We start from the raw sequence: 27,596 nt of genomic DNA, 5'->3' as shown, positions 1-27,596 counted from the left end.
CCAAATCCACTGTTCAGATATGACCTGATTTAGTGGTTCTGAGTATTATATTAGGGTGTAAAAATGGAGTGTGTGATGAAATAGTAATCATAATATCCAGAATGTAAAGATTCTCAGAGTCAAGTTTAAAAAACAAATATTGCCATAGCACAATTATATCTAACCAGGTCCTTATCTCATATTTCCACCAATGTGGTACTAACACTCCCATGTATGCCTCCTGGAGCATATTCCTGACAGTTTCTTTGTGTCGGAGAGCTAGTAGTGGAATTTCGTCTGGGTCATAAGGTACGCACATTTTTCATTTTCCCAAATGCTGCCAAATTACCTTCCAAAAATGGTTGTACTAAATCCCACAAGCTGTATATGAGAGTTTTTTTGTTTCGCTGAATTCTCCATAAACACATGATAGGATAAGACATTCTAATTTTTACCATTCTGGTGGATGAGAAATGGCACCTCATTTTTTTAATTCATTTGCACTTCCCAAATTCCCAATGAGATTAAACTTGAACACTTTCTTTTATGTTCTTAGCCACAATAAGGCTTTCTCCTTCTAAAAAATACCTACTTGTTCTGTTCACTCATTTTTCTGTTGGGATATTTTTTATTTCATATGACTTCTTTATATAAGTTTTTTCATACATATGTTGGTTCTTATGGGTTGATGCCTCTTTATCCCTTTACACCCATTTTCTTTTTTTTCAGTTTTATTGATGTATGGTAGAAAAATTAAAATTATGTATATATTTATGTAGTTCAATGTGATTTTTTTGAAGGGGCACAATGTGACAATTTAATATACCTATATATCATGAAATGATTAGCAAAATCAAATTAATTCATACATCTAGTGCCTCATATAGAAATGCAGATATCTCTAAAAGATACTGATTTCATTTCCTTTGGATATATACCCAGAAGTATTGTTGAATCATATGGAAATTTGAATTCTCATTTTTTAAAAAAGACTTTCTGTATTCATGAGAGACTCAGAAAGAGAGAGAGGCATAGACATAGGCAGAAAGAAAGGCAGGCTCCCTGGGGAGCCTGATGCGGAATTTGATCCCAGGACCCTGGGATCATGATCTGAGCCAAAAGCAGATGCTCAACCACTGAGCCACCTAGGTGCCCCTGAATTTTCATTTCTGAGAAACCTCCAAATTGTTTTCCAAAATAGCTGTGTGCCAATTTACATTCCCACCAACAACAAAGGATCCCAAAGGAAATTCCACATCCTGACCAAAACTTGTTATCTCTTAGCTTTTTTATAATAGCTACCCTAAGTATAAGGGTGATAGATCTCATTGCAATTTTGATTTGCATTTCATTGATGATCAGTAATGTTGGGCACCTTTTCACATACCTGTTGGCCATCTGTATGTCTTTTTTTTTTTTTTTTTGAAATATATCTGCGAAGGTTCTTTGCCTACTCTTTAGTCAGGTTACTTAGGTTGCTTTTGTTTTGTTTTGTTTTGTTTTGTTTTGTTTTTGCTATTGATTTGTAGGAGTTCCTTACAACTTTTGGATATTATGCCTTTATCAGATACATGGTTTATAGATATTTTCTCCCATTCTGTGGGTTGCCGTTTCATTCCGTTGATGATTTCCTTTAGTATCCAGAAGATTTTTAGTTCGATGTAATTCTACTTATCTATTTTTGCTTTTGTTGTCATATCCAAAAAAAAATGCCAATGTCAAGGAGCTTTTTCTCTGTCTTCTAGTAGTTTTGTGATTTTAGGTCTTAATTTACATCTTTATTTCATTTTGAGTTAATTTTTGTCTATAAAGTCCAATTTCATTTCTTTACTTGAGTACATTCAGTTTCCCAGTTTTAAAGAAACTGTTCTTTCCCCATTATGAATCTTGTCACCACTGACAAAGATTAGTTAACCATTTATGTGTGGGTTTATTTCTAGGCTTTGTATTCTTTTCCATGGGTCTGTGCGTCTGATTTTACACTATTACCTTACTGTTTTGATTACTATAGTTGTGTAATTAAAAAAAAAGGCATCAAATCAGAAAGGAAGAAGTTAAACTGACATGATCAATCTTATATATAGAAAACCCCAAAGATTCTACCAAAAACCTGTTAGAACTAATAGATTCAGTAAAGTTGCAGGATATTAAATCAATATACAAAAATTAGTTCTGGGATCCCTGGGTGGCTCAGCGGTTTGGCGCCTGCCTTTGGCCCAGGGCATGGTGCTGGAGTCCCAGGATCGAGTCCCACGTCAGGCTCCCTGCATGGAGCCTGCTTCTCCCCTCTCTCTATGTGTCTATCATGAATAAATAGATAGAATCTTTTAAAAAAAAATTAGTTCTGTGCTTAAATGCAGTGAACTACCTGAAAAAGAAATTAAGAAAACAATCCCATTTACAATAGCAGCAAAAAGATAAAACACTTAGCAATAAATTTAACTGAGGAGGTGAAAGATCTGTACACTGAATACTACAAGACATTGATGAAAGTAACTGAAGAAGACACAAATAAATGGAAAGATATCTCATTGTCATGGATCAGAAGAATTAAAATGTCCATATTCTCCAAGGCAATCTATAGATTCAATAAAATTGCCATCACAATTCCAATGGCATTTCCCATAGAAATAGAAAAAACAATTCTAAAATCTGCATGGAATCACAAAAGATCCTGAATAGACAAAGCAAACTTGAGAAAGGAGAACCAATCTGGAGGCACCACAATTCCTGCTTTTCTTTAGTCTCATTTTTGTAATGAAAGAGAAGATTAATGTATATGGCCAACTCACCATGTCAGCTAGTAGTCCTGAGCCCTCTCTTCATATATGAAGCACATCTGGACTCATGGTCTCTTGTACATGCTAGTCTGCGTATAATTTTTTTTAAAAGTCATTTTTTTATTTTAAAGATTATTTATGATAGACATAGAAAGAGAGGCAGAGACACAGGAGGAGGGAGAAGCAGGCTCATGCCGGGAGCCTGATGTGGGACTCGATCCCGGGACTCCAGGATCGCGCCCTGGGCCAAAGGCAGACGCTAAACCACTGAGCCACCCAGGGATCCCCTAGTCTGCATATAATTGCAGCTAGAATAGTCCCATGACCTCCGACCTCGTCCCTCTAACATACCATCCACCATAGCACTTCTGATATCTTCTCTTACCAGAGACAGGTGGAGAGAATGCTTTTATTCTGCAAATACACATGGAAAATGAACATTTTCCATGGATTTAGTGTGAATATTGTCACTCTGAGTTCTTTAAATAATTTGGGTTTGTTTGTTCTATTCTTGATATGTTTGAACACTATCCCAGAAGTCAATTGAGTACTTATTTTGGGTAATAAGGAATGTCTTGCTTGTTTTAAAACTAGGGATAGGGATGAGGGAAGATTCAGTTTAATGAGATAGTCTATCATTTCTGTAAATTTAATTAAGAGCTCTTTATTCTAGATTTGCCCAGGTCATTTTGTGCAGAAAAGATGTCCACATCAACTCTCATGACCTTGTGCTTTCTTCTTCTTTTATTTTCCTGTGTTTATTGCTATGGTTTTAAAGAGTCACTTCTAGTCAAAGAGGGAATTTCTTCTGGTTGTGTGACTAAATGATGCTTAAGCAGTATGCCAATGAGACATTCATTATGCAAGGTGCTACAGCAAAGCACCCAATGATCTGTGAAGGAAATAGAACTTCATCTTTGGTATTTTAAAAGTACTTTCCAAGACAGATTATAGCAGTTCACCACAAAGGGGAGAAAAATAGTCTCAAGGAATTTTATAAGACAAAAGAATAGCAAGTATGTACTATCTTCACTCAAAAACACATACGCTGCATGCACTCTGAGTTTTTCCCCCAAACAAAGAGTTCCTGACTAGGTAGAGAAAAGTTCTACAAAATGCATCAGCCAGAAGTACTGTGCTAAATTGCCCAATTACTCATGCTCTCCAGAAACTTTCAAAATGCAGTTCACACCACTTGCAGAACTTGTTAGTTCATTTTCAATTGCAAGGAACAACAAAGGAATTTCTTTTTCCTATTTTTGGGTGGTGAAAAATGAGTAAGCTCATATACTAGATATGTATCATTATCATTTATCTCTGAAGAGGGCCACAGCCAATTATATTATTTCCTGTGTTATCTGCAGGGCAACAAAGAGAGGCAGGAGAAAAGCCAAGATGGTGTTTGCACAGAGGTTGACCATACTGACAGCACAGACCTCAGGCTTGGGGCCAGAGCTGTGGGAGGGGATCAGGTGGAGATGTGCATGAGAGGCTCTTTGGGCTCAATTCTCTCCCAACAGCTCATCAATCCAGAGGAGGCTGTATCATAAAGGAAGGTGATGAATTTTGGCATCAGGTATGTCTCCCCAAAACATGGATATTATCAAGTCACTCAACCTTATGAGAGAAAGGGTATGATAATACATACTTCATAAGTACTCCATGAAGATTGATAGATTCAATCCAGGTAACAGAAACAGTACAATATGTTATACTTAACAGGTGCACAATTAAGCTCCTTCAAATCCTTCCTTTCAGGCTACATGGCAGTTCCTGATCATTAAATTGGGCCTGGTGATCATGCTGGGATGCTAAAGAGCTGGGCACACTTTCCAAACCTTTGAGCCACTCCACATAGAGTGACTATTTCTGGGCTTCTCTGGGATTATCAGAGGCTCCATTCCTGTATATCCACTAAACCTTCGGCCACGAAGCCCTGTGGATTGTGACTAGCCTTCCCTTCCCTTATACACTTCAGATTCTTCCTCTCAAATGTAACTTGAAGTGTTTCTTCCCCATTGCTACAAGACTTCTTTACGCAAAAAAGTATGTATCTGAAGATGGAGCAGCTTTCTGAAAAAAAAAATTGTTTAAGACTAATGGGTGTTCATTCTACAAGAGCAAGGATCAAAAAAATAATAATTTTCAAAGCAAAACAAATGCTCTTGCTCTGTCTCCATCGAAGACACCTGGGGTTTGATTTCTTCTTAAGGTTTTTTTTTTTTCATTCCTTTGAAATATACATGAGTGTGATAGGTTTTCCCATTTAATCAGGAATGGGTCTGAAATAATGTAAAAGAAACCCAGTTTTGCCTGAGCCACTGCCAGACCTACATCATGGGATCCTTTTACTAAAATTTCTATGTAAGATGACTACAAGTTTGATTTATTAGAAAAATTAAATCAAGATCAAAAGAAAATATTTTCCTGGTTGAACTGCTAACTAGCTTTCCATCCTGAGGCTCTTTGTCCGCTTCTTCTAGTTGAATCCATTGTTCTGTCCAGCCCCACTTGCAGGAAGAGCTCTTTCTCTTTCTTCACCAGATCTCAGAATCCTGAAGAGTTTCTAGCTGGATCCTTGATCTCAGTGCTTGTTTTTTTCTCTCTCTGCTTCCCTATCCTTTAGTGAACCACAAACAAGTGGTTGTTTGCAACTTGTCTTCTATGCCATCACTGCCTGCTACAAGAAGCGCTCCTGATTCCTTACTTCTGGGTGGGAGATATGGATTCTAGTCACATCGTTCCCCTGCCCGGTGCATGCATACAGTGAAACACTGCTGATTATTTCACCAAAACTCAAGAGCTAAGAAAGATTTTGATCCCAGAAGAGACTCAACTTGCTTAGCAGACCTTTGAATTTATATTTTAAAAATCTGAATTGTCAAGGATGATGTAATAATGACTGTCTTAGAAACTGGGTGGGAAATAATGAGATAATATTTACCGGTTAAATATTATCTCTGATGTCCAGCATTTTATTTTGAAAGAGCTACCACCTACTGAGCACGTGCTAAGGACTCGGTGCTAAGGATTTACTTAATACAAATCACCCTATTTCTCACAAGGTAAGGCTGTTCTCAGAGGTTAACTAGGTAACATGTCCAGTGTGTGGCCACTAGTAGGTTAAGTGCATGTCTTTGAACCCAAACAAGCATATTCAGAAGCCCACACTCAAATTCCCACACTAACACTTTCTAAATTAACAATGTGTCCACCCATCCTTTAAAAGGTTGGATACGCTTCAGGGTTGTTTCCCTGAACTATAAGCTTGTGGAGGGCCTGGCTAAAACTCTCATAGATCTCAACTCAGGAATAAGCACAAAGGAATTTTGAATACATGCTTTTTGATTAGGATGATAATAATTAAAAATAAAATGGTATGAATGATCATAGGGAATACTGATTAGACCAATTTAATAAAAGCCCATCACCACTCCTGTAAAGATACATTTTAGCATCTCAATGATTTAACAGAAGATTGCTATATTGCAATACCCAGCTGCACAAAACCTATTCTCAAGCATGATCATTATAATCTCGTGCTTTATTAAACATCTGAAAGGAATGGCATAATGGTCCTTCAAGGACAGCTCCATTAGGGGGTAAAAAATAGAATAATCTACAGTATAATGTGTTTAAAATGCTTTTTAAAATAGTGTTGTCATTAAGGTGATCAGCACCTGGGTTATTTTCACTGAAACAAGCCTGAGGTCTGCTGATTAAAGAGACAGCTACACCCCCTACTCCTGACCCATTAAATGAACCAAAGATATAATCTACACATGTCTTCCTGTGGTCTAGTTTCATCAGGATGGAAATCTTCAAAAACCAGGTAGTCATCAGTGCAATAATAAATAGGTTGCGAAATAGAGGAGTGGAATGACACATAGCTTTATTGACCAATAAAATTTGATTGACTATATACTCTCACTTAGAAATTGTTCAGAATGACCCCAAAATTTAGTTTGATGCTAAAAGAGCTGCCTTCTAAAGTCAGAACACAGTTTTTTAAAAGCACAAGCCGACCATTCCTCATCTTTGGCTGGCCAAAATTGTTATCAGTCATTCCAAACGATCTTTCCCCAACAGTTAATTAATATTCCCCAATCCGAATCTAACATTATTGGTGGAACTCTACTGGTCTGAAGACAAATAATAGGATTAATAAAACTTACATTTATATTATGACATAAAATCTACAGGCGATTTTAATGTCTGTTTCCATTTTTAAATTCTCAATCTTGACAATATTATGATTCCCATTTTTCAGATACCGAAAATGAGGACCAAAAAGAGTACCCGACTTGCCTGAGATGACAGAGGGCATAAACAGCTAAAAAAAAAAAAAAAAAAAAAAGAAATTCCAAGCCAGAACTTCAAACCAGCTCTGGGATTTTTATACTCAGCTATCTTTTTTTTTTTTTTTTTTAAATTAACACTTGCCCCTTACCTGGCACTTACCATACTGTCCAAATTCTCCAGAACATTATTATATGCTTTGTAAATGAATCTGTAAATGGTTTGTGAAAAATGAACCCCTTACACTCAGCAGGCAGCAGGCAGTGATAACTGCTATCTGCCTGCTGTGAGACTTAAGGCAAGTTAGTAAATCTCTCTGAAACTTCACTTTCTCTTCTTAATAGCAAAATAATAACATACTTGTCTATTGAGAAACCAATAAAATAGTGCGTCAGAGGAGCTCTCATATAACTTGGCACATAGTAAGTTCTCAAAATGACCTATTTGCTATGCATCTCTGTTTGAGCATTATCAGAACCTCCAGATAATTAGAGTTGAGGATGCAGTCTTTCTTTTCAAAGATGGGACTGTTGGAGATAAGGTCAGTGGAGAGTGAACTTGATGGCATGCTCGTCTACCAAATAGGAAACAAGAACACTGGAAAGAGAGAGAGAAAGAGACAAAGGTAAAAGCTGAGGGAGATCAAGAAGAGATTTTAAGAAAACTAATGATGCCTATGCATACACAGGTATCAGCCTGTGGACAATGAGCACATGGCCTGAAGCAGATAGAACATTTATGTAGTTATTTACCCTCCTGCTAACCTTATGATAGCTATTGGCACTGTCGTGCCCATTTTACAGAAGAGTAAATTGAAGAACAGAAAGATTAAGTATCTTACCCAAGGCTACACAGCCAGTAGGTCAGAGTTGAGATTCAAATCCTGGCTGTCAGACTCCAACGTCTGCACTCTTAACTCCACGCTGTTGTGTTCCTAGTCAGAGCTGGCCATCAGAGGCAGCCCAGAGGTAGAAGGGGTCCTGCACATACTGAATTACACAACGAGAGGTCACGTGCGTTGAAGGCAAACAGTGCCCGACCATGCTAGGGTGTGGCTATGCCGGCCCAGCACAGCAGTTCAGTAAGAGCTTGGGATAGTAAGAACATAACACACACTGCTCTTTGCACACTTGTTAAGATGGTTGAGAGGTCACTTCTGGTGCATGATTATGGCTGAAAGACACTACATTTTCCGAGCAATCTTTCTACGAATCAGGCTTGTTAGGACTGCCCTTTCATTGGAAGTCCACAGAGATTCTGGGAGAGCTGGCTGCAGTCTGCTAGGCTTCCACTTTGGTGTGGCATCATTATGGGCTTTCCTTAATCTGCCTGCCTTACTTATGAGCAATGCCACGTCAGCTTGTCCCTCAGGGGCTGCCTTAGCATCTCACTGCCTGCCTTTACCACATAGACCCCAACAGCTCAAGCCCTTCAGTACTGGCTCTGCACTTAGAACCGTTCAGAACAGGTTGCACCACTCTGGCTGTGTGACCTTTAACCTCCCTGAGTACATCCCCATCTACAAAAACTGGTACAACAGGATCTTGCTCCCAGGGTAAGCGCAAAGGTACAATGAGATTATGCCTGTGAAAATAATCTGGTATTATAAAAGCATTTGTTGAATCTGGACTTTTGGAACAAATATTACTTTTGAACAGCTGGACTGGCTGTTTCTAGACCCTCACTGTTGGTCAATCTATCTCAACTTTAAAGATGACCTATAAATCACCTGGATTAAGCAATTGAAGAAATTGGATGTGACATCAGATATCACGCTACCTCGTCTCAGCATACCCCACCATGGCACCATGCCGTACCTGCTGCTGCCGACAAAAATGAGTGCAGCCAAAATATCCTGAGCCATTATTATATACCATTAATGTCACTTTTAGCATTAGAAAACTGCTTTTCTGTCATTTTTATGAGGAATGATTCACCTATGCCTGGGATGCAGTTACCATTGTTCACTGTTCTCATAGAAGTGGATGGTTTGGAACATACAAAAGGGTTGGTATCAGAATCTGGATGAAAACTGCTTTACTTGTATTGCCTATTGTCAAATCAAGCCTCATGGGCCAGGATTAAAATATACTCGTATTTTCAAAGCAAATCATTTTCTCAATTTGCCCTAAAGTACACCTAAGCAGGATTTTTTTTTTTTAATGGTCAAGGAGTAATTCCAATGACAAATTTAGGGATATTGAGTTCTGGCCAAATCTAAGGGTGATTATGAAAAACCAAAGATGCCCATTTAGATATAAGTTTCTAGAAATGGATTCATAAGAATGAGGGTAAAGCCTAAAAAATATATTGCTTATTCTGCAAAGGAACTTTATTTTAAAGCTAAGGAAATGGGAGACACAACTCAAACTACCTAGCTACATGCCTAGTTAATACAAAAACTAGCAATAAATTCAAAGCCTCTTCCCCCCAAGTCCAGGGTTTTATTTTAAGCGTTATAAATATAAGATTATGAAAACCTAAGGCAGTTTTATTTTATGAGCAACTCGGCCCCTACTACCCACATACTAGGGAAAGCCCAGATGTATATCTCTCCAAATGTAAGAACAGCCTAGGAAAGACCCATAGTCAGTAGTGGGTTGATCAAAAATTCATTCTGTCACACTAAGAATGGTTTAGAACCAAAGGGCCAAAGTGTAGAGCCATCTCACCCTTTAGATCCTTCTGAAATTTTCCATTTCTCCTTAATTCTTATACACAGGAAATCAACATATCATAGTCTATGGTGCTAACTTAAGGTGGCTGAGATCCTGGGAAAATAAATTGTTTGATGCAATTTTCCCACTAAAAAATCTATAATTTATTGTCTCTGCCTGGCATTTATTGTCATTGACATCTGTGAAGATTTTCAGACAAGAATGTATTGTCTTCCACATCTCGCTCCAGTTCAGTGCACCGTATTCCATCCAGGACTTTTTTTTTTTTTTAATAAAGAACCATCTGTTTAAAATGACTTTATTAATTCCTTTTGGTGTATTTTTTGACATGTCTACAAATTACAGATCATAAATTTTCTAATAACAAATTGTTCATGGAGCTCTAGGCAGAACCTAACATGAGAATCTAAATATAGAAGTGGTATTTACATATGTACCCAAATAATTCAGACATAATGGAAGCCATGTTTGCTAACACCAATATCACCAGTAGACAAGCTCTGTTAACACGAAATACAATGGTCCTCTAGAGTTTCTGTTAGGTCTAGTCAACTCTGCAGTAAGGTTATAATTTTACTCTTGTTATAAATCTCCATCTTATTTCATTGTTTTCTTTAAAAATATCATATGTGACTTGAATTTAAGGCATATGTTTTCTGGAAAGTTGGTACTCAGACCTTTTTTTCCTTTGTGAACCCTGTTTCCAGTGGTATTCAAAGGAACAGAAGGGAAAAAAAAAAACCCAGAAGGAGGTCTAATACTCTTAATTCACAAATACCCATACAGCATCTCACTTCATTCTGCAGATTGTAACATTTTTCAGCCACCACACTTCATGAAATCCCACAGTGCCTTTTTCTAGCTCATGATGAGAAGTGCCTCAGGGAGGTTGGGACTGTAATGCTGGATTATGCCCTGGAGGAGGGTGTGGGCTGCTGATGAAAGAGGTGGGGCTTCTGTGCCCCGAAGCTGATGAGATGGGCTTTGCTGCCATCTTTCAGGTTGAGACCCACATATCCGGAGATTGCGCCTGGACTCTTCACCAGAGAACCCAAATAGAACATTACTTGTGCAGTGAGCACTGGCTTTGTTATAGCAAAGACAGGGGATTTCTCTCAGCTATTTTTCAGGTGTTCTCATTCTGAAAATGGATGTTAATAGATATATGTACTTGTGTGCCTATAATACCGTTTTTCATCTTAACTGTTGACTTTTACTATATCCCACTATAGTTAATATACTCAAACATGTTTAAGTCATAAATACATATATTTTAGCGAAAGCAAGATATAACACCTTCTCCATGAAACTGTCATGTCTTGGCTTGGCAACACTTATACTTACTGGTTCTCTTCTATTCTGAATGGTCCTTTCTCTGTTTCTTTTGCTCCTCAATTTTCTTCCATCCCCTTAAATGAGGATGAACCCTGAGGTTCTGACCTCTCTTCTGTTTTAATCCCTAACATATTTCCCGAGCTGGTACCAGTGGTATTCCAATTACCCCAACATGTTGACATCCATTTCCACCTAGCTGCCTAATCAATCTATTTGTATTACTGTTGTTGGCATTCATTACCTAGCCTAGTCAAGTATGTACATGTGCCACACAGACACACAGACACAACACACACACAGGCCAATTTCTTTTTCTAATTTCCCTAATGCTATTCATTGTACCAATATTCTCTGAGTCAATCAAATTCATATCCATAGCTATCTTTGATTCTTTTCTCTCTGTCACCAAATTGTGACCATCATGGGCACTTCATGATGGTGTCACAAATGCATATGCTTTCTGACATGGCCTTCTTCTTTGAGTCTCCATTTAATTTGATCTGGATAAAACTAAGCACCTCTTTGATTGTATTAATCTTATGCATAAAATAGCCAATAAAGTTCTGGAACTACCATACAAAGCTTCAGTGTAATTTAGTAGAATTAATCTGACAAAGAAGACTCTATCAAATGTAGGCATGTCTGCGCAAGGCTGTCTTTCCATGCTAACCTTTTGTCTCTTGTTGTCCTAAATACCAACAAGCCTAAAGAATGCTTTTCAGTCTATCCACCTGCTCTTTCCTCAGTCTTATCCCCTTCATCTACACTTACGGGGAACATTCCTGGGAAGCTCTTTTTCTGCCCCTGACTACTGTGGCATGCTAGGCCTCTCATAACACAACTATGATACAGAACCTTGACTTGTCCTCATTTGTATCCTTGTCAAACCTCTCCACCATAGTGTCATCAACATCGTGAGATGGAAATCATGCCTTATTGACCACTGTGGCCCTTGCAGCATCTAGCACATGGCCTTTATAGAATAGGTGCTCAGTAAGCACATGTTAAATTTTGGAACAATGGACATTTGAGTTCCTAGGAAGAGGGAAGAAGTGCTATTAAACCAAGGAATAGTGGGATCCTGATGCAGAACTGACAGGGAATAAGGTAAATAAATTTCACATGTAGAAGTTACAATGGATCCCTGAAAATACACTTTGTTTCATGATGTCTTACTTCTTCCACCTAATATTCCAGTCTGGTAGCTGTATTCTTTTGCTTTGTGCTATGGCTACAGCTTATGAATCTCCCCTGGCCCCAGGCTCCTGGGGTTTGGCTGATTCTAGTTTGTGTTTCTCTGTGCAACCCTCACACCTCCTTCAGTATAAATGCCTACACTAGAACCTCAGCTGCATGTCCTTGATCTGCTAAAGTAGCTCTTGATACCAAGTGCCTGACTCCTGAAAACCCACTGCCATGCTCCAGCCACCTGTCCAGATGCCCCTGTTGGTCCTTACTGCATAATCCCTCCTGTGTTGGCTCTTGCTGGCCTGGATACCCACTTTGGCAGCCCATTACATTTGCTCCAAAAGCGAGCAGCTGGATATATGTCCACAGTGTCTAGAGTATCCAGATGGGAAGGTCTGGGTCAGAGTCCTGGATTCTTGCCTTCTGACTCTTTCTGCTATAGTTGACCTGGCACTGACCACAGATGTAACAAGCTGGTAAAAGGCCAGCTATAGAGAACCCAGAAACACACAGCACAAACACCATGCCACCTTCAGAGCAGTGAGGATCAGCTGCCTCTAGGTGCATCAGACCTCAGATGACCCTGTAAGGCTGTGGTCAGAAACATACAAAGGATCATACTTCAGAAAAGTTAAACACTTTTAAGAGCAAAGACACTGAAAATATAATAAGCCTCTGTACTCCTAAAATAGGTGTGCAGCATGCATGCATCTAAGCAATAAATACATGCACTTTGAATTGCTCCAAACCATTGAAATAAACCAAATTTCATTTTTAATGCATGCAATAAACTTTTTCCATAGCATATCAGCTAGTATTGCTCTAACTTTAAAAAAAATAACAACTGACTCGTTCTGTATTCCTATAGCTCAGAATAAATAGATCAACTAACTTTAAAGTTGGCAGGTTTATAGTTCTCACAGAGAAGAGAAATTAAAGCCAAAGTAAAGATAAAAAGTAAGTATTTTTTTATATTTATGAAGTCTTAAAATTACAGAGCTGAACATACAAGGTCAATACAGAGATGGCAGCTGAAGTTGGATATCTCCTACATTAGCTTTATTTTCTAAACTGAGAAAGGTATAATCCAGGGGGTGGAGATGTGTGAGCTGAGCAATGGGAAATGGTGGGATGTGGCTCCTATACTCTACGCAAACTGCTCATGCAGAGTAAGCATTTACAGGTAAATCCTTAACTCAAGACTCCAGCTAAATCCCTTCCCAAAGAAATGTCAAAATATGAACTGTGAAACAGAATGCTCTCTTGAGCATATGCAAGTTATTATGTCTTCATTTTGTAATTATTTGGTGTTTGTTTTCCTATGTATTTTCATCTCCTTACCCACCAGCAGTAAACTCCCCAGGACAAGATTTCTGTTTCCTTGTTTATGGTCATAATCTCATTATCAAGAATGGTGCCTGACCCATGGCAGTTTCTCAATAGACATTTGTTGAATGAATGAATACATTTTTATTCCTACTATGACCCTCTCAAGGGAGCTCACCAATCTTAGCACCTACTCAATGTTCAAAAAAAAAATTGCTTGTTCACTCTCTATATAAGGATATCCAAGCATTGTAATTTAAGATGTCACTTTCAAAGGTAACATTTTATTTTATCACTTTGAGAGCCCCTCTCTAAGCATGAGAAAGAATATTAATCTTCTTTGTATTTGTCTCTCTGATCACTAGAAATTTATTAACATTTAATTGTCTTGAATTTGAATTTGGTTTCTGGGAAGCTTCAAAGAACTAGCACACTCTGACTAAATCCTTGTATGATATTAGTTTTCGATCTCAAAGGACAGTTAATTTAGCTTGTTTACATGACAGATTTGGACAGAGTTAAAGGTTAAATTCTACCTTGAAAGTCTAAATATAACTGACAGTTTATATTAATAATTTTATAATTACTGAAACTATGATTAGAATTGTCTAAATATCTTGTGCTAGTAAAAGTGTCATATGATTCCAACTGGTTCTCCCAGGAGATGACCTGACTTTTGAATTTTCATTACCCCTAAAATTATCAGCTTCAAAACAGCATTTATGAAAAGAAATTAACATAAACCTTTAAATGAGGTTTCTCTCAAAAGCTACTTGCTCATATAAAATTGGAAGTCAACAATGAAATTACTTAAATTAATCATTCTTTCATTCACCCAACACATAATTATTGAGTATCTGGTATGTGTTGTTTATTATGCTAAGTTCTGGGAATGCAAAAAAACCCCAAAACAACCCATAAGATACCATCCCTGTTATTAAGGAGTCTATGGGGAGTCGATTTTTATTTGTTGATTTCATAAGCACTGGTATTTATAAAGATGCCAAGACTTGGGTTCACATCAGGCTTGAAGCTCCATGAGGGTAGGAGACAGGCTCTGTTGCTCACCATGGAATGCACAATGACAGCAGTATTAATAAGTATGTGTACGTGTGTGGTGCTTTCCAAGGTGCTGGTGTGGTAGAAAGACTGATGTGGAAACAGAGACCAACAACACACTATGTGATAAGTGAAGTAACAGAGGAATACAGCACAGTGCACACTGCCTGAATGCCTAAATTGGCCTGCAGAAGCCAGAGAAGGCCTCTCCCAGGAGCCACTGTTGGGTGGAAGCACCTCTGGGATGAAACGTGAAACGTTACCATATCAGGCATGAGAGGGTTTTCCAGGCAGACAGAACAGCATGCGTCATGGCATGGAAGCATGACACAACATGGCATGCTCTCAACCTATGTTATGGTATGGCTGGTGAGGAAATCTGAAGAGTTCTATAGACATCATCAGAATTTTCCTTAGGTTTCTTTCTAAACTGTTGTTACCTAGACAAAAACAATGCTTCTGCAAGTCATCTAAGTGAAAAATTATTATTGGCCTGGTGTTTACTTTTTATAATTATTTAATCAAAGGATAGAGGACCTTTCACTATATCACTAAGTTCAATTAAGAGTTTTCTTTTCAAAACTAGTATTTTTTTTATTACTTCCAGAAGCACAGTTTGACAGTTTCTCTATAAGCCTGGAATCAAATGAGAGCCACAGCTGTTCCTTGACTCAGTGAGGATTTAATATTCTAACCTCCTATACTCTGAAAAAGCAAGCATCAAAAATTCCTCATGCCACTATTTCCCCCAGTCAGATAAGCTATCTCAACTGTGTATTGAAAAACACAAATAAATTAATGCACACATCCAACCAACAAATATATGGTGGTTTGTGGAGGCTGTGGAAGTTCTTTATTTAGTGTGCACACCCAAGAATAATTTCCACTGAGTGCCTCAGAAAATAAAACCAAAAGGACAAGCGAGGTCTGGTCACTCCTGGAGAAATAGAGAAGAAACAGTGGGAACTAGGATGGTGGGAAACAAGGTGCAGTATGAGTCATAGGAGCACAACTAGGGCACTAGAGTACTTCAGACTCAGCTGTAGGAGGAATGACTAAAGATCTGGGATGTTTAGGTTGAAGATCTATATTTTGAGGGGAATAATAACAATTGTCTTCAAATGTTGTAGGGGAAGGGTGATGGCTGATTTTATGTGTCAACTTCATTGGGCCACAGGGTGCTCAGATATTTATTTTAGTCAAACATTATTCTGGGTGTTCCTATAGGGGTATGTTGTATGAGGTTAACATTTAAATCTATAGACTGAGTAAAGCAGATTGCCCTTCCTGATGTGAATGGGTCTCATCCACTCTAACAGAACACAATGATGAGCCTCTCCCAATTAAGAGAGAGATTTCTCCTGTCTGACAGCCCACAGACTGAGTATCCACTCTTCCTGGTTGGTTTTACAGTAGCTGGGCTATTAGCTCTGTAAACTTTGAACTTAATCACCATAAGGCACCATAATCATGTTAGCTGATTCCTTTTAAGTTGAGAGACAGAGAGAGAGAGAGACCTATTGATTCTGTTTCTCTGGGAAATCCAACTAATATAGGAAGTTAGAATAACCATGAAGGAATAGCATGAGAAACCATGAAAAACTGAGAAAGTATAAGATATTTTTGGTTGGCAGTGGATAGGTCAGTTTACAGGATGAGAGTTCTAACTGGGGCATTGTAGAGTAGAAGGTGGAACGGTACATTGGAGCCACGAAATTGATTCCTGCAGGTTTCCACATCATTGGATGTCTTTGAGAGAGGTGGGATATAATTAGTATAACTCCTTAGGAAGATATGTCTGGATGTAGTGTATAATCTTCTAGAAGAGGAAGAATCCAGGGGCCCTGGGTCTGGTCTTACAGTGAAGAAGAGTGATTTTCCCCATATGAACACAAATTTAAACCATAAGAACTGGAAAATATTTTCAGTTACAAATGAAGTTGACCAAGGTGGAAAGGGGGAGCCACCCTTCAAGAAAAACAGAACTACTGAACAAAATGTAAGGAGACTGGATTTGTCCTTCTCTATAAATAATAATTTTGCAACTTTTGCATTTTTCTGCATTTCTCCTAAATAAAGTTTCAGGGTAGAAGGGAATTGTTATGACTTCTATGGGTGCCTCTGTGACAGCTTCATCTTTCAAGCAAATCTCTAGGATTAAAAACAGGATTCTCAGGCCTTAAAACGCCCATGATACTGTTAAGTCCTTTAAGCCAGAAACAAACTACAAACCAAGCAATCATAAGACCTAAAACTGGAACCTTTCCCATTTCAGCAGGTAAACACACTACTCATAGCTACACTGGCCAAACACCAAGCAACTCAGATGACAAACAAAAATGAGGCAAAAAGCAATCAAGGTGGTAGATAGAGCATTAAGACTGTATTAAGGACAGAATGCATTAAGATCCTTAGGCTGAATTCTCTCTCTCCCTCTCTCTCTCTTTCCCCACCTTTCTCTTTTTTGGCAACAAGAGAACCACTAAGGTTAATCTTAAGGAAAACTGTTCTATCATGTTGAAGTTTCAAAAGCAATACTAAGAAAGTAATAAATACCACATTAATAGAGTCTCTCTAATTTTTCCCTGATGAAAGAGATCTACTGATGTAGCACTCTGGCTCTAGTGCCCTTTAAGGAATAAAGAAATACTAGTCTGAGTGGCTGGGCAAAAGCAAAAAGGAGGAATGAGATGCTAGGATCAGCTGGTGGATTTGCATTAAGCTGATTTTGGTACCAAGTTAACACTCTGACGTTAATAGCTGCCTGAGCCATACCTGAGCTTACCTTAACCTTCACACATACCCTCTATCCCCCAAGCTGTTCTCTCCAGAGTTAATTTCTTATAGAAAATATTTATTGTACCCCGCTGAGAGGAGCTCTCCCCAGCTCTCCTCACTTCCCTTCTTTCTCACAGTACTTGTTAATATCAGCAAGTTTTCGCCTAATTCCCATAAAAAGCCCAGCTCTTGCCAGGGACAATGATGCCACAAGACTTTAAGAAGTGACATCCAGATCACAATAGCTTCCCATTTCTGTAATTTACTGTTTTCTTTCTGTCATCAATGGTGGGCTCCCCAGATCAGATTCTCCTCCTACTATTATTTGTAACAGAATACAAAAGGTCACATGGCTGGAATGACTGTGGACACTGCTGGCCCTCTAGCAATCTTCCTTACATGATCCCAGGTCAAGGCTGAAATATGTATTGTAGGGTAAGTGCCCATTGTGACTTGGGAGTTTATTTTAAATTGAATCTTTAATATGCAAATGTGAGATTCACCTGGGGCACCATAAGAATGAAATCTATCCTCCATCCTGTCTTGCGCTCTTACATTAAAGGGAAGAAGAGTAATTTTTAACACACCCCTACGATGGTTTTATGCAAATTCTTCAAGCTAGGCAAATTATTTTTGTGTTAAAATTTTTCAACCCCATAAAAACAGGAGTGAATTTATGTGGCATTTTAAAACGATGTTAGGCACATTGTAAAGCTATTTCATCTCATTTATAAAGAAGAGTGAACATAAAAACAGGCCACGGCATAATTAATAGTGAAATGATATATCGCACCAACTCTTTTTCCATTCATATTTATGTATTTTCTGCAGTGTGGTGCAAGTTTTCCCCTCCATACCCCCAATGCCTGCCCTTGCCACAGAACAGAAATGGTATTGGGTGAAACTGACAATATGGAGCTTAAATTGCCTTACACACATGCACACACGTGCACATATCTGTTTACCTTACTGGTATGATGGTCTCCAAACTTGATTACATGCTAGAATTTCCTGGTGGGTGCAAGAAAACATGGATACCTGGTTTCCACCCCCAAAGGATTTGTTTTAATTGATTAGGGGGACAGTCTGGAGCATTGAGATTTTTTCAAATGTCCCAGGTGAGGCTAACGTATGGTCTAGATTGAGATTTACTATATTAAAGTATTTTAAGATTATTATTATAGGCAAAGCTATTAACATGGAATTTAAGTCCCTCCTGTTAAATAACTTGAAGAATAAATTCAGAGAACACCCTATAAGGCTGTTCCATTTCTAACTCACCCTGCAATTTATGATGGTAGCAAATTCAACAAGTATTTATTAAGTACCTACAATGTGCCAGACACTGCAGTATACCCTGGAGGTATAAGAATAATACAGACATGCCTATCTTCACAGAGTGTAGAATTCAGCAGATATTTGTGGGTAGTGTTTCCTACTTTCTGTATTCCAGCTAATGTTCCACCTCTTCTTAATATTTACTTTCCATATCATGTGGTTCTTAAAGTAAGTTTTGGATTTTTCTACCTGGAGCTTCTGTTTTTAAATTTCTTATAAATAAAGATGAAAATGAGTGAACTTGCATAACTTTATAAGAGCAATAAGAACACAGGTAATAAATTCTGAACTATTTAACATTTCAAAAACTACTTGAAAGACTAATAGAAACTATTAACTCCTCATGAGGATTTGATCCTATGTTGTGAAGTTTATGAGAGAAATAAAATTTCAACACAAACTATAGTGACTGCTCTTAACTGATCTCCATCAGAAGTAGGGTATTGAGTTATATCACCTCCCTCCTTCTCGTGATTATTGATGTGGGTTTGAATATAATTTGAGATCAGCTCTAAAATATCTCCTAAGCTTTTCAAAAGAGTAGTTTTGGCTATAAAGGGAGTGCAGAATAGTAAATATGCCAGCATCATTTGTAAGATGTCCTTTAATTTTTCTTGACTATGTTCAGCTGAGAAGCCTGCTCACAATGGTTTGATGAGGTAAATTGAAATAATTGCTCAATTCTTACATGGGAGAACATGAGCACAATAAGCTAAGTTATCAAACTCAGAATCCAAATAAGTAGCAGAAATTTGAGTAAGAATTGATTCAAATGAAAAACAAATTTCAGTCTTGTACAGAAGCCACCACAACTTTCTCATGGCTGACACAGGCTGCATAGATAATGCCAGCAAGACTTAGTGGTATACAGAGATGTTCTCAAACATTTCTGTTATATATTCACCAGGCAAGGAGTGCGTTTTCCGTTTTTTAATTAACAAAGATCTGTTTGATTCTCTCTAGAATACCAATTTTGAAAGTAGTTTCTTTATTGTTATGATTTCCCAAAACTTCTAGTACAAGCTTCATTTCAAAGCAATACAGATGTGAATTTCTAATGAGGCTCATTTTTAAACAGTAGAATGAGCCAGACTTTCTCCGAGTGCCCAAGTCACTCCTGGGAAGACTTCCTGGCCAGGGGACTACTTACCACATTCCATTAGACATCCAAAAGCAAAGATGGTACTGTGGAAGTTGATGCAAACATTATGTGTGCATAGGAAGGTAGATAGATATGAGACTCAAAACTAGAAAATAATCAAGTATTTTGGATTTTGGTCAAAGAGGAAGACTAACAATGAGTTGTCTTGAAGATCACAGTAATAACTAAAAGATAACAGTGGCTTATTTTTTGTAGATTTATTCAAACTCTCACTCGATCATTGTGAGAAAGCACTGACCACTTTATTACGGAGCTTGTTCCACTGTTAGATTATTCTAGAATTCCTGTATGTCTGACATCAGTTTTATCTACTCATTCTTCCATATGCTGCCCATGTAAATATTTAAAGAAACTTATGTCTACTACAAGCCTTCTCTCTGTGTATTAAATTCCTTAGTTCCAGAAACAGTTTATTTTATTACAGTTTTCAGATGCCCTTCCATTGGATTCAACCTATTTTGAATGCTCTCTGGTTTGTAAATATCTCTGCGAGTGAGTTAGTGTCCAAATTCGACACAATATTCCAGATTGCAGCTTACCAGTGCAGATGTCTGTGGATATATATTTTCCCTTGTTCTGGCCACTTGCCCTTTTGTGGCCATGCCACACTGTAGACACAGGGTAAGTTCACAATCTCCTAAATCCCTCAAGGTCTTTTTTCCACCTCAACAGTTAGAAAGTCATGTTGGGTCTTTCCAACCCTATGCTAATACGGATAAGGTTTAGAATTCAATACCTTACATTTAATCTTGTCATATTTCATATCTATGGTTGAAACACATCATTCCATCCTATTAAGAAAAAATTTTGATTCTGTCATCTATTTTTGGCTTTGGCCTGTTCAACATTTTTTTCTTAGAATATCTCATATGAAGACATGTTTTAAACTTACTTGCCATCCTTCATAGTTTGTATCTTACACATAACCCAGAAGTGTGTTTTCAATGTGAAACTGAAGCATGATTCACTCCCCCTTTTCTAAACGGTCACTTGGACACAAGAAGAATTGATTCTGAAACGGATTCCCTTCATACAAACATTATAGGAAGATATTCTGGTCAAGAAATTGGCTTGGCCTAGATTTAAGTAAAAAATATATTAATTGCAAAGGTTTTGCTCAATGTTTGTATAGCTAAGAGATGGCCCATATGGAGTAGTGGGTTCTGTAATGGTTCCATTTTTTGTATTCCTATAGATTTCAGTGTAAAGAACAAAGATCTGAAAATCAGTTAAGATTCTTGAAGTTGTTCATGATCTCTCTGCTGTGGGCAGGGGCAGCTGTGAAGATTATGTTTCTCTTTCTCAACATGTGTTTTGACTCTCCTGTCTCTGAGAATTGTTCTTGGAGTTGAGAACCTAATTGGTTTCAGCGATCACCCAGTGGATGATGACCAAAATGAGGAGAGCTATTATATTATTTGCTGGCAAGACCTGGAACCAATCAGCCCTGGGAGAGAAGGGTGGCTAAAGTCTCCCTGCAGATTGTTCTAGACTGAATAAATTAGGTATCCAGTAATACTGCTGGGGATGCTGTGTCCCAGACTGTCTGTAGGGAAGATGGGAGGAAAGAGAAATAGAGTCCTGTCTATGAGTGGGAACAGCACTCCTTAAAAGGAGTCCATCATGAATGTGTGAAGATAAGGATATGGACATGTGGAGAATTAAAAACCATACTGTCTTTTTTTTTTTCCATAGCACTAGTCACTATCTGAAAGCATTTGTTTGATTACGCTTTTTTCAAGTTTCAGATATTTATTATTCAGTGTAAACCCCAACACAATACATCAACATGATTTTGTGTATTTAGAGGGGAAATCTTTCCTGGATAAGTGGAAAATTGTGCAGATGGCTTCTGGAAGACCTTCATTCTAAGCAGCTTTATAGTGAAACATTTCATTTAGAAGACTGGACCTTCTTTCTTCAGTTTGCTGTAACCTACATTCACTGAGTAGAACTTGTATTGATCATTGGGACCCAGATTGTTCCAAGGTTCTGGGTTATTCTTCCTATCCCAACTAACATCTGGATGATTACTATTGTCTCTCTCCTACCATCAGAATGTAAATCCCATTTGAACAGGCATTGTCATCTTGTTTTGTTTTTTTCATGTGTCCTAGAACAGTTGCCCAGAGAGGCTCTCAATTACTATGTGACTATAATGATGTATTGAAAGGCAGACAGAGACAGGGCAGGATTTAGACTATGTCCCTAAGAGAAAATCTCCGTCAAAGATTGAGAAAGGTGAATGCAGCCATTTCCATACTTACCATGCTGTTGAAGTTTAAGAAGGAAGAAATAGAAAATATAGGGGACTGTGGTCAGGAGGTGTCAGAAAGGAATCAGGAATGAAGAAAAAGCCTCTAATTGCACTGGCAATATGAGATCAAGTTCTGCTTTCCCGAGTACTTCCAGAAGAGACTGACTCTTAAAAAAGTGGGAGGCTGTTACTTTGTTTAATTATGCATTTGCATAATCATGAATAAAAACCCCAAATGGATCTTTAAGGTGACATGAATCTAACACTTTACAGATAGGTGTTCAATCAAAGGGTCCATGTGACTCTATTATTATGCCTTCCAATTTCTCCCTACTCACCATAGGCATATATATCCATACCAGCAGAAAAGCTGCTGGATATCTTAATGAAATAAAGATATATTGGTTTTATGGTTTATGGTTTTTCCCTTCATCTGCCAGCCCAGTAATCCTATCTACAAATGTGAGGAAGTCACTTTGTCGTGCCTTGTTCTTAATGAGCCAGGAACCATCTTTTCCTCATGTAATTGTTCAAACATAATTTGCTAACTATTTGTTACTGAGGTTTTCTGCCCCTGGGGATTTTTGAATCAGAAAGGTTTCAGGTCTAAGGATATCCATAACTAATCCACGGGAAGTAAAAAAAATATTTTGATTCAATAATACCAAGAAAAAATGTAAAAACAAAAACTCTCAGGAAATGAATGTGATGTTCAACTTTACCTTCACTGTGTTAAACAGTTGACATAAGAAGAGCGGTTGGTAAATTGTTGAAGTGTCTCTAAATCAAATGACAACGAGTTGTAGTCTACCAACAAAATTACTCCATGAATAATTTAGCACTAATGAAAATACTTGATGTGTTGGGCCCCTAGTGACTATTTTGGGCATCATGGTTGCAAGCCATAGCTAATGGTAATGGGCAAACATTCCTCTAGAGTCCAGGAGGTCATACAATACTAGTTGATTTAAAGAAGCACTGCCCATCTGGCTCTGGGCAGGCATCATATCATCCCATTTTCAGAAGCTTCTCAGTGAAGTTATCATTCTCATTACATTTTGCATTTTTACAGCACCTGTAATCATAGCTCCCAGGCACTATACATTGTTAATTTATTACAGGCATTTCAATTTTGCTAGTTAACTCCCTGGTCTCCTGCGCTAAGCCCTAAAATCAGCATGGAGAACTGAAACACTCAAACCAGTATATGCTCTCAGGAGCCAGGAGGCCCGGGTTCCAATACCAGTGTGTCCCCTGACTGGCTCTGTCATTAGGGGAAGTCGCTTCCTCTTTCTGGGTCTCAGTCTTCTCCTGGATAAAAGGTTGAGCTTGGACTCCATGTCCTCTAAAATCCTCTTCAGCTCTAAGCTTTTCTGGTTTTGTGTATCAGAGCTCTCGGGAAGATGTGTCTGACATATATCTGTGCATAGATATGGATTAATCTGTTCCTGAGGTCACTCTTCCTCTACACTCTTTAAGTGCATCATCCATCCTGGTGCTTGCAGCTGACAGCTCCCTGTGGAGGACCCCATGCCAAATCTAATTCCATAAGGTACTCAGAACCAGAATTAAATAGAAATGCCTAGGGCTAATTTAGATGTCCCAAGCTAAGCAAAGAGAAGTGATTCCTTCATGAGATTTATTTTAGAACAAAAATGGTTTGCAGAGTGAAGGGAAGGAAATGGTATTAAGTTACAAGAGCATGTTAGTTAGTAATTAATGGCACAGCTTAAAACGTCAATTTAAGAGATTATCCTCAGTGAGGAATCCATTAACCAAATTTAAACAATGCTGACAAGGTCCCTTTCGCTGAGGAGGAAGTGGGGATATTGAGGTAGGGACAGGAGAGTAGAAAATGTCCTTACATGTTTCTTGCCCTTCACGTGCTTAAAATTTAGCAGATAAAATGAATCAAACATTTTAAGGAAAGGACAAGTTAAAAAAGTAAAGAAATGTCTGAACTGATAGATAGCACATGATAAATATTTATAAAACACTGCATCAGTTTTACATTTACCAAGTGCCATAAAGACCTTGGAATGGGCATCCAGGGAAAGGTGGAGGTTGTTTTGGAAAGTGGCTTAGAAGAAATAAATACAAAGCATGTATTAGAAAATATTAGGAAGAAATGCAATCAGGTTGAAATTGCCAAAGAATCCATTGCGTATTATGGTCTAGAGCAACGCTCCCCACACAGCAAGATCCAACATGCCAGGAAATTTCAGAACTTTGCCTGGTCATCCCAAAGTTAGTTCTCAATTTTGTATCACCATAAAGGAATTCTCTGTAGACACTGGGTTTTAGCTGAGAGCCACTGCCCCCTTGCTGGGCCTGTCAATGACCTCTACCCAACACTCTGCTCTACTTATCCAGCAGAAAAACCATGACATAGAAGGAATCAAGCAGATTTTCATTTGGGAAAGATCTAGCCCCTGGGCTACAGGAAAATACCAAGCACATGTATGGTAAAGGACACGGGAAGTGAGAAGAGGGAAACAAAAAACCAGAGCAGTAGTTAAGGATATTATCCAGGGAACTGGTAGAGCAAGTGGATATGTCAAGATACAAAAGGGAGCCACTGTAGCTTTCTGAACCTGGCACTGGTTATGTGCTGGGACTCAACACCTATTATTGATCAGCCAATTAAAGGGTTTCCTTTTCAATTCCAGGAATACACTAAAACAGAATGAAAACAATGAAGAACCAGTTGAAGATACAAACTTTCACATGAGCACTCAAACTGAGTTGTGCAGATGTCTTGATTGTGCTGGATGTTGTAGAGTCATTGCAGTCATATTGATAGACACAAATCAGAGCTCAAGTTAAAATTTATAGAGAAAACCAGTAAATCAATGAATGCTAGGACAGGACATAAACTGGTAAGGACTTTTCTTATAACTATAATTTCCCTGTTTTTCAACAAGTCTACACAGAGTAAAAAGCACTTACTTTGTACCAACCACTCTTTTCTAGATGGCCTGGGAATCATTCTCTGTTGAGGAATACTGTGCTGAGCAAACCTGGAGGAATGGACCACTCTTACGCCTGCAACAGAATGATGTCACATCCTACAGAGGCACTGGGGCAGGAAAAATGTTGAAATCATGCAAAAACACAGAACAAGGGACATGCCCAAAGAGAACTTAGAGAATAATTGGAGATTCAGGATCTCCTCTGACCCAAGTTCTCTGTAACCTACCCTCACCAAGGAACAGTGAACTGGTATAAAAAAAAAAAATCCATTGAAAAAGTGGGATTGGTAAACATTTAGAAATAAGATTTTTCCTAATTTAAGTCTTGAACCCTCAATATGATCTAAATATTGCTAAAGTCAATTCCCACATGGCCAAATATTTCAACAGGATACCTCCAATATTTTAAAACAAAACTATTTTCCTCCCAAATTGTTAATAAATGCACAATGCAAAATATTTCTATAATTAATATATAAGGCAGGAGAGGGCCATGACCATTGTCTCTATTTTTCTTCAAAGTGTGATTAAAATTACTTCATAAATTATTCACATGTTCTGCTAGAATAACAAAATAGCATCTCATTTGACATAAATCACATTACTTATTTGGAGTGTGTAGCAAAGTTCCTTTAAAATGTTTTGATAACACGTAAGACAAGGTACCTCAGGTTGTGATTAGTGTTTGGTTCATCACATTTTGAAGTACACAGTGTAAGCAACACACGCATGAGCATCCACTTCATCTGCATCCATTAGCTGTGGAGCATCACCTTTAAGTTCACCAGAACTTCAGTGGAACTGTGAGGTTGAAGAGAAGAATCTCTTTCTCTCCTCCACGTTTTCTGGTGCCCACTTTCCCCTTTGAAAGCACCACAACCCATCTGCACCTCATGCCACCCTGAAGCTGGGTGTCTCACCCATAAGCTTCTGCCAATGGAGGCAGACTCTCTTCTGCTCTTGTTTAGATAATAGACTTCTGACATCCAATCTACCATCAAAACTTACTGTGTCCTAGCACTGGCTTATTCGTTAGTGCCCTTCCTTTTTGAGACACATTAATGAAATTAACTGATCCAAGCTAAGAGAACTGTTTTCTATTATATAATAATTAACATTTAGTCATGTGAATGACATTCTGCTAGTCATTAGGGAAATAGATGGATGATACAGCAATGTATGAAACATGTCCCTTGAGCAGCCCGAGTGGCTCAGCAGTTTAGCGCCTCCTTCAACCCAGGGCATGATCCTGGAGACCCAGGATCCCGTCCTTCGTCGGGCTCCCTGCATGAAGCCTGCTTCTCCCTCTGCCTGTCTCTCTCTCTCTCTCTCTCTCTGTGTGTGTCTCTCATGAATAAATAAATAAACAAATCTTCTAAAAAAAAAGAAAAAAGAAACATGTCCCTTGTCCTGAGACACCTTTTTGATCTTACGATCTACATGGAAATAAATAAAAGGATACAAGTGATAGAATGAATATTTTGAAATGGGGGGATCAGCACAGAAATATAAAATGTCCAATATAAGATATACATGGAAGTAGATGTAACTGGAAATAGGGATCCTTTTTTAATCATGACCCATCGTAAAATCTTCCTCAGGTCTTGGAGGCAAGAGAGAAGTGCTTTAGTCTAACTAGAAGACTGTGAGTTTCTCAATGGCTTTTCACATCATACACAGAGTGAAGGCCCAACTAAACACTTAAAGAATGATCTTTTAAATGAGAAGAGACTAAAAGGGAAGGCTATCAGGTACATGGGCAAGTGGAAGGATCTCTCCCAAAACAGTAGAGCATCGGCATCGTTTTGAAACCGCACAGCTTAGGTAGCCTCCCACACTTTTGATAGCTTTTCTTCTCTTTTTTGCATAATCATCCCTGAAGAAAGTACTCCTCATCACTCTTTGAGAGCACCTAGGACCACATTCTACCTGGCTGATTCAAATTATCCCAAAAAGAAGATGGCAAGCACCAAGCAGTCCCTCAAGGGACATGGTTTTCCACCTTCTTTGGCCAATCAAAGTCAGCATTCCAGGCATTGCTTTGCCTCTGCTCTCCCTAAGCACAGATGGACAAGAGCCACAATCTCCAGCTGTCTAGAAACTAGCACCCTTAGCTAAGAACGCCCTTTATATTTGATCATTCAGGATCTGTACAGAGTATTTCTCTAAGCATCCCTGTGTGTGTTATTCATGTGGAGAGAGAGCATCTTGTTTTTATGTTGTCTATAATAAATTAGAAGTGTAACAGCGGGAGCTTTTTCAATACTATTTGTAAATGCAGCCAGAGGCTATTAAGTGATTGGTGTATCAAATAAATATAATTAGTAAATAGCAAAATAACATGTTTGTAAACTGCCTTTGGAAATATGTGATTAGACCAAAGACAATGATTTCTGCCAATGTTTTTAAGTGTTTCCAGGAGATACCAGGACTAAAATGCTTTAA

The 27,596-nt window shown here is 38.2% G+C and overlaps 1 protein-coding gene across 1 annotated transcript in view; it reads right to left on the bottom strand.

Annotated features, from left to right (window-relative positions):
* Positions 1-27,596, bottom strand: part of HS6ST3 (heparan sulfate 6-O-sulfotransferase 3) — a 625,872-nt gene that overhangs the window by 218,005 nt on the left and 380,271 nt on the right. The window lies entirely within an intron of this gene.

This window comes from Nyctereutes procyonoides, unplaced genomic scaffold (assembly GCF_905146905.1).
Source record: "Nyctereutes procyonoides isolate TBG_1078 unplaced genomic scaffold, NYPRO_anot_genome, whole genome shotgun sequence".
Classification (NCBI taxonomy): Eukaryota; Metazoa; Chordata; class Mammalia; order Carnivora; family Canidae; genus Nyctereutes; species Nyctereutes procyonoides.
Note: the sequence above shows the minus strand (reverse complement) of the source record. Positions and strands in the feature narration are given on the sequence as shown.